Source organism: Penaeus monodon, chromosome 5 (genome assembly GCF_015228065.2).
Source record: "Penaeus monodon isolate SGIC_2016 chromosome 5, NSTDA_Pmon_1, whole genome shotgun sequence".
Classification (NCBI taxonomy): domain Eukaryota; kingdom Metazoa; phylum Arthropoda; class Malacostraca; order Decapoda; family Penaeidae; genus Penaeus; species Penaeus monodon.
Genome location: NC_051390.1, coordinates 53,630,875 through 53,638,894, shown reverse-complemented (window position 1 = coordinate 53,638,894; position 8,020 = coordinate 53,630,875). Strand labels below are relative to the sequence as shown.

Sequence of the window (8,020 nt, the reverse complement as noted above, 5' to 3'; positions counted from 1 at the left end):
TTTTCCCTTTTCCCTTTTTTTTGTGACGTGGTTTATAGCGGGGTTCGTGCTAATCGCACTTCAGCTGAAAGTGGGCCCCACCTGCTGAGGTCTGTGGCGGAGCCTCGAGGCCATCCCTCTTCCCCTCTTTCTACTCTCTTCTCTCTCCTCTCTCTTCTCTCTCCTCTCTCTTCTCTCTCCTCTCTCTTCTCTTTCCTCTTTCTTCTCTCTCCTCTTTCTTCTCTTTCCTCTTTCTTCTCTCTCCTCTTTCTTTTCTTTCCTCTTTCTTCTCTCTCCTCTTTCCCCTCTTTCCCAATCTCCTTCTTTCTCTTGTCTTCTTTTTGGTCTTTTCCTTTATTACACGTTTCTCCCTCTTCTCTTTCTTCGTCAGCCTCCTTTCCTCTTCCTTCCTTCCTTCCTTTTACCCCGCTTAAGACGACGCCGGGATACCTTTATCGCTTATTGTCTATTAATTACTCTTTCATCGCCCCCTTCCTAGCTTTTTTCCTCCCGCCCCCTCCTGGGTTAATTTTTTCCTCCCGCCCCCTTCCTACGTCTAATTTTCCTACCGCCCCCTTCCTACGTCTAATTTTCCTACCGCCCCCTTCCTACGTCTAATTTTCCTTCCTGGGTCGTGTTCTGGCGTCGTTAGCATTATCCCCTCAAGGGCTTTTACAGAGCACCCCCCCCCTCCCCCCTCACTTCTTTATCCCCTCTCTTCCTCTTTCTCTTCCCTTTCTTACTTTCTTTGGCTCTTTTCTCCTCTCCCGTTTACTGTTCTTCTGGACCTTTACGTCTCTTCTTTCTCTTCCCATGTCTGGCCTTTTTCTCTTTCCTCGTATTTTTCTCATTTCCCTTCCCTTCTCTCTCTCTCCTCCTCTTTCCTCTCCTTCCCCTCTCTTCCCTACCCCTCCTTTCCCCCCCTTCCCAATCTTTTCACCCTTTTCCCCCTTCCCCCCCCCTCCCCCCTTCCCCCCCTCCCCCCTTCCCCCCCCCTCCCCCCTTCCCTCTCCTCCCCCCTCGCCGTTGTCCCATACCTCCTCATTGGTCTTCGTTGTTGGAACAATGGTATTTTTTCCGGCTGGGACACCCGTTGTTCATTTTTGAAGGAGGGGGGGAGGCGAGAACACCCCCCCCCTCTCCCCCGTGTTTTGGTCCGTGATTTAGAAAACCGCGTTGAGTTCCAGAAGCAGCAGACTTCTGTTTCTGTTGTTGTTATTGTATTCTGTTGTTGTTTCGCTGGAATGAATGACGGTTTTGATTATATATATACATATATATATATTTTTTTTTTTTTTTTTTTGGGGGGGAGGGTCAGTATTTCCTTTCTTCTTCTTCTTCTTCTTCTTCTTCTTCTTCTTCTTCTTCTTCCTCATCTTATTCTTATTCTTGCACTCGCCTCTTCATCTTCTTTTACTTCTCCATCCTATTATTACTATCCTCCTCCTCGTCCTCCTCCTCCTCCTCCTCCTCCTCCTCCTCCTCCTCCTCTTCCTTCTCTTCTTCCCATCCCCCCTTCCTCTTCATCCTTCCTTCACCTACTACTTCACTGTTCGTAAATGAATAAAGTAAGCATTCCTGTGTGTTTACCTGATCTTTCTTCGTACATCTTTTTAGTCTTCCATTGTCTTCCCAATGCCTCGTCACGGCGCGTGTTTCATCCTCGCAGACAATGCTGTCGTCGCGAGGAGCAATCTCCTTCTCTCGCTCTCTCTCTCTCTCTCTCTCTCTCTCTCTCTCTCTCTCTCTCTTTCCTCTCTCCCTTCTCCCTTTTCTCTCTCTCCTTCCTCTCTCTTCTCTCTCTTCTCTCCCCCTCCCTCTCTCCTCTCTCCCCTCCCTCCTCCCCCTCTTTCTCTTTCTCTCTTTCTCCCTCCTCTCCTCCCCCTCTCTCTTTTTCTCCTTCTCTCTTCTCTCTCCTCGTCTCTCTTCTCTCTCTCTCTCCGCTCTCTTTTTCTCTCTCTCTCTCCCCCTCTCCCCCCTCTCTCTCTCTCTCTCTCCCTCCTTCCCCCTTTTCTTTTCTTCCCTTTCTCTTCTTCTCCGTCCTCTCTTTTCCCCTCTTCCTCTCTCTCTCCTCGCTCCCCTCTCTCTCCTCTCTCTTCTCTCTCTCCTCTCTCTCTCTCTCTCCCCACCTCTCCTCTCTCTCGCTTCCCTCTTTTTTTCTCTCTTTCTTTTTTTTTCTCTCCTCCTTCTCTTTCCTTCTCCATCTGTCCCCCTTTCTCTTCCTCCCCTTCCCCCTCCTCCCTCCTCTTCCCTTCCCCTTTTTTCCTCCCTCCCTTTTCCTTTTTTTTTTCTCCTCCTTTTCTCCTCCTTTTTCCCCCCCTCCTCTTCCCCCCTTTTTTCCCCCCTCCCCCTTTTTTCCCTCCCTTTTCCCCTCCTTTTCCTTTCTTCCCTCTTCTTCCCCTTCCCTCTTCCTTTCTTTTTTTCCTTTCCCCTTTTTTTCTTTTTCTCTTTCCCCCTTTCCCCCCCTTTTTTTTTTTTTTCTTTTTTTTTTTTTCGTTTTTTTTTCCTTTTTGGTTTCTTTTTCCCTTTTGTTTTTTTTTTCTTTTCTTTTTTTTTATTTTTATTTTTTTTTCCCCTTTTTTTTTTCTTTTTTTTTTTCCCCCCCTTTTTTCCCCCTTTTTTTTCCCCTTTTCCTTCCTCTCCTTTTTTCCCCCTCCCTTTTTCCCCCTCCCTCCCCCCTCCTTTTTCCTTTTTTTTCCTTTTTTCCCTCCCCCCTCTTTCCCTTTTTCCCCTCCCCCTTCCCCCCTTCCCCCCCCCTCCCCTTTTTCCCCTTTTTTCCCCTTTTTTTTTCCTTTTTCTCTTTCCCTTCCCCCCCCTTCCCCCCCCTTTTTACATTTGTTTTCTTTTTCTTTCTTTTTTTTTTTTTTTTTTTTTTTTTTTTTTCCCCCCCCCCCTTTTTTTTTTTTTCCCCCTAAAATCTTTTTTCTTTTTTGATGTTTTTGAATATCTCTGGGTGGGGGGAAGGGGGGGGAAAATTTTGGATTTTTTAAGGGGGGGGTTTTTTATATCCTTTTTTTTGGGGGGATTGTTTAGGTAAAGGGGGGGGGGCGGGGACTGGGAAGGGGGGGGGGGGTTGGGGTACTTTTCCCCCTTTTTTTTCTTCGTTCTTCTTTTTTTTTTAAAATATGGGGTAGGGTTTTTACAAGGGGCGAAGAAAGTAGGGGCCCCCTGTTTTTTCCTCATTAAAGGTGTCCGCCCGTGTTTTTAGGTGTGCTGGCGGGGGGGGGGGGAGGGGGGAGGGGGGGTGGGGGGGGTTTGGGGGGGAGGGGGAAAAGGGGGGGGGGGGGGGAAGGGGTGGGGAGGGGGGGGGGAGAGAGGGGGGGGGTGGGGAGTAGGGGTGGGCGGGGGGACGGTGGGGGGGGGGCGGTGGCCATGACAGGCGGAGATGCGACTTCGTTAACGGGTGATGGAGGCGATAGGGACGCTGTCAGGCAACGGGGAGAGAAAGATGGGAGGGGGAAAAACAATAAAGAAGAGAGAGACGGGGGGGAGGAAGGGAGAGGGAGAGAGGAAAGGGAGAGAGTGAGAGAAGAAGAAGGGGAGAGAGAGAGAGAGAGAAGAAGGGAGAGAGAGTGAGAGAGAGAGTGAGAGAGAGAGAGAGAGAGAGAGAGAGAGAGAGAGAGAGAGAGAGAGAGAGAGAGAGAGAGAGAGAGAGATGGGGGAAGCAAAAGATAAAAAAAAATAAATAATAAAAAAAATAGATAAAGGAGAGAGGAGAGAAAGGGGGGGGGGAGAATCAGAGAGGGGGAAACGACAAAGAAAGAACGGGCGGGGATAAAGGAAGCAGTAATGAAGGGGTTTGACGGAGAGGGAGAGGCGAGGGCGCGCGAGGGGAAGCGAGAGGAGGAGGAGAGAATGAGACGAGGGACGGAGGAAGAGGAGGAGGAAGAGGGTGGGCGAGGGACGGAGGAAGAGGAGGAGGGAGAGAGAGGGAGAGGGTGGGCGAGGGGCGGAGGAAGAGGAAAGAGGAAGGAAGAAGGGTTAGAGGAGGGGCGCGCGCTTCATGTCCCCTTCAGAGTATCCTAGAGACTCGAGGGGGAAAGGGGGCGGGAGGGGTGAGGCGATGCCCTGGGGGGGGGGGGGGGCTGGACGCTCATGGCGGGGGAAAGGGGGGGGGCGAGGGCATCGGGTTATTAAGGTGGTTGTATGCATGCATTGTAAACGTTGGAGAAAGAGAGAGAGAGAGAGACGGGTGGGGGGAGGGGGAGAGAGAAGGAGAAAAAGGGAAGAGAGAAAAAAGAAAAAAAAAGAGATAAGAGAGATAGAGAGAGAGAGAGAAACAAGAAAAGGGGAAAATCAGTAATACCGTTTTATCAGTAGCTACGCATTTCCCCGCACGCGTATCCGACTGCCTGTGCTAGACGCAGTGTCCGCGCGCCTGTTATTTTGAAGAGCCAGCTCATTATGAACGCAATAGGCTCAATAGCAGAGTAAGCCGAGTGACATATTGAGCGTCCGGCAGCCGCAAACGACAGGGCGATCGGCAAATGTTCCTGTGGGTTTTGCTGGATGCTGTAGATGGTGGCTAATTACCCCCCCCTCCCGTCCCCCCCTCCTCCCCCATTCCCCGTCTGGCGTAATGGGGTCGCGGCGGCGCGGAATCAGCCGTGTTGTGTTGGCTGTAATTGGAGGCGCTTGGGTGAGGGATGCGTATTCTTTTTTTAGGGGGGGGGGTTATGGAATGATATAGCACGGATTGTAGTTTCCTTTTTCTGTTTTATTTTATTATTATTATTGTTGTTGTTATTATTATTATTATTATTATTATTATTATTATTATTATTACGTATTTTTAGGGGGTGTACTTTGGATGAGGGATACATAACAGATTGTAATTTGCTCTCTCTCTCTCTCTCTCTCTCTCTCTCTCTCTCTCTCTCTCTCTCTCTCTCTCTCTCTCTCTCTCTCTCTCCCCATTTCTGTTCATCTCTCTCTATCCAGAATCACCGTAGTTTATTCCTCATTTCGTTTGTCTCTCCATCCTGCTTCGTCCTTCCGTCCTGAGCCCCGCCATCACCTCCGTCCCTCTTCGTTCCGTTTCGTTATCCTTCGTTGTTGCTCTCTTCCATTCCACTCGCCTGTCTCCTCCCCCCCCCCCCATCCCTGTCTTTCGCCTATCTGTCGTCCTGGCCGTCAACCCAATTCTTCCCTTCTCATTCTCTCTCTCTCTCTCTCTCTATCTCTCTCTCATTATCTCTCTCTCTATCTCTCTCTCTCTCTCTCTCTCTCTCTCTATCTATCTATCTTTGCATCCTTCAGCATCCTGCATCCCTCCCCATTGCCCCTATCCCCCCCCGCCCATCCCCCGCCCACCGCCACCCTCAGCGGCCGGCGTAGAGCACTGCCTCGCATCTGGCAAATATTAAAGTGGTCGGACGGGCGGCCGAGATGGGGGAATGGGGAGGAGGAGGGGGAGGGGGGAGGGAGGAGGAGGGGGAGGGGAGGAGGAGGGGGAGGGGAGGAGGAGGGGGAGAGGAAAGGAAGAGGGGGAGAAGGGGGGAGAGGGAAGGAGGAGGGAGAGAGGGAGAGAGAGGGGGTGAGGGAGAGTGGATACGTGTGGTTCCTCTCACCCGCTGTCTGGTGTGTGTGTGTTTTGATTGGCCTGTGTGCGTGCGTGTGTGGGGGGGGGAGTGGGGGGGAGGATATCGCTGTCTTTTCTCCGTGTTTCTACCTTTTTTATGCCTGTGGTTATTCGTGACGTTTGGCCTTGCCGTTTTTCGGGTTTTGGTTTATTTCTGTTTCTCTTTCTCCTTTTATCTGATGTTATTCTCTGATGCCTCCTTTCCAATCTCTTCACTTCTCTTATCTGATTTTCTTTCTCTCTCTCTCTCTCTCTCTCTCTCTCTCTCTCTCTCCTCTCTCTCTCTCTCTCTCTCTCTCTGTTTCTCTCCCTCTCTATCCTCTCCCCTCTCCCCCCGCTCCCCCTCTCTCCTTCCTCTCCCTTTCCTCTCCTTCCTCTCCCCTTTCCTTTCTCCTTCCTTTCTCTTTCCTCTCTCCCCTCTCTCCCCTCTCTCCTTCCTCTCCCCTTCCTCCTCGCGGCGAGGGGCAAAGCCATGTCCGGCAGACGTGGGAGCGTCCCAAACACAGGGGTTCCGGCAGCGGCTGCACCAAGGGCTATGTGGCTCTCATTCCGGCCGCCGCAGCTGCGCCGCATGTGGTTGGGATAGCTGGCCGGCGGGCATGGAGAGACTGCCATTAGTGGGAGGGCGGGATGGGGGATGGAGGGGGGGGGGGGGCGACACGCGCGTGCATGCCGTACCCTGCCCGCCGGGGTGGTCACTCGGCCCAAGGTTTGTAGAAGTCCTTGATACACACGCGCGCACACACACACACACACACACACACACACACACCACACACACACACACACACACACACACACACACACACACACACACACACACACACACACACACACACACACACACACACACACACACACACACACACACACACAAGCACACACACACACACACACACACACACACACACACACACACATATACACATAAATATACAGTTATGAAACCGTAATCACACTTAGCTTGTCCTTATTTACACGGGGTTACTTGGCGCAACGGCGGGGCAAGAACAACGCCCGTGGCACTTGGGGCGGGCGCGGCGGGGGGGGGGGGGGGTGCCACAATGGCCGCGTGAGGGAGAAACAGTGATTACCGTCGCTTTGTTGTCGTGGCGGAATTTGTGATCGAGAGGAACGGCGTAAGGAACGGCGGAAGATCGAGTCGGGAAGGGAGGGGGAGTGTGAGGGGGATGGGGGGAGGTAGGGTGTTGGGGGGAGACAGAGGGGGGGGGGGAGTAAGGGTATTTGAATGTTTGGTTATTTGGAAATCGGCGATAGAAGGACGCTTAGGGGGGTGTTATGTCGGTTTTACAGGTGGTTTTACTCGATTTTGGCAGAATTGTAAACCCCCCCACCCCCTTCTCCCTCCCCCTCAGAGTGTAGACGATAGAACTTGAACCTTGTATTCTGCATATGTTTTTTTCTTTTCTTTTCTTTTCTTTTCTTCTCTCTCTTTTTCCCTCTCTCTCTTTCTTTTTTGTTTGTTTGTTTCTTTCTTTCACTCTCCTTCTCTCCCTCCCTCCCTCCTCCTCTCTCCCTCTCCCTCTCCTATCTCTCCTTTCCTCTCATCTCTTCTCCACTCCCTCTCTCTCTCTCTCTCTCTCTCTCTCTCTCTCTCTCTCTCTCTCTCTCTCTCTCTCTCTCTCTCTCTCTCTCTCTCTCTCTCATTTACTTTTCGTTTGGCTTCTGCCTAGCCTGCAAAGGAATCCTACCGCTAGGGGGGGGGATGGGGGGACGACCTGTTTCCCCGCGACCTGCACTTGGTAATGGAGATGAAGCTGGTCCCCGGGCCTCTTAGGCGAAGAGCGAACGCCACAGAACACCCGCCGCGGAATCCCTGTGGACGCCAGGCAGGGAGAGGCTCGGGTTTAAGGGAAATTCAGGGGAGGAAGGGAGGTGGGAGGGAAGGGAAGGCGGGAGGAGAGAGAGGGAGGGAAGGGAGGAAGGAGGGAAGAGAGGAGGCGAGGTTGGAAGGTGGGAAGGGAGGAGAGAAGGAGGGGGGGGAGGGAGGTAGTAAGGAAATGAGAAAGCTGTAAAGATGGAAGATGGAGGGAGGTATGGAGAGGGGGGGAAAGAGGGAAAGGGAGTGGAAGAGCATGTTTTGAAAATGAGAGAGAGTAAGAGAGTGGGAAAGCGAATGAACGTACTTAAGGAAGGCAGGGAGGAGAGACAGACGAACGGCCGGACGGACGGACGGACGGAGAAACAAGGGAGAACGAAAGAGATGGAGTGAGAGAAAAAAAAAACGAGATCAGAGCCGAGAAACAGGAATGCACGCAGAGAAACGAGGGCGGAGACCTCCCCGGCAGGAGAGGCATTCCCCGCAAGGTCCCCTGAGATATCGCGAAGGTCCTGTGAGATAGCATTCCCCCGCGAGACACGGACTGCAAGGAGAAATGGCCCGCCTCTGTGCGTCGCGTCGCCACATTATTCATGTTGCAAATCTTCTGCGCCCCCCGG

General features: G+C 52.0%; 1 protein-coding gene across 14 annotated transcripts in view; it reads left to right on the top strand.

The window, feature by feature from the left end:
- Window positions 1-8,020, top strand: part of LOC119573344 — a 94,117-nt gene that overhangs the window by 9,375 nt on the left and 76,722 nt on the right. The window lies entirely within an intron of this gene.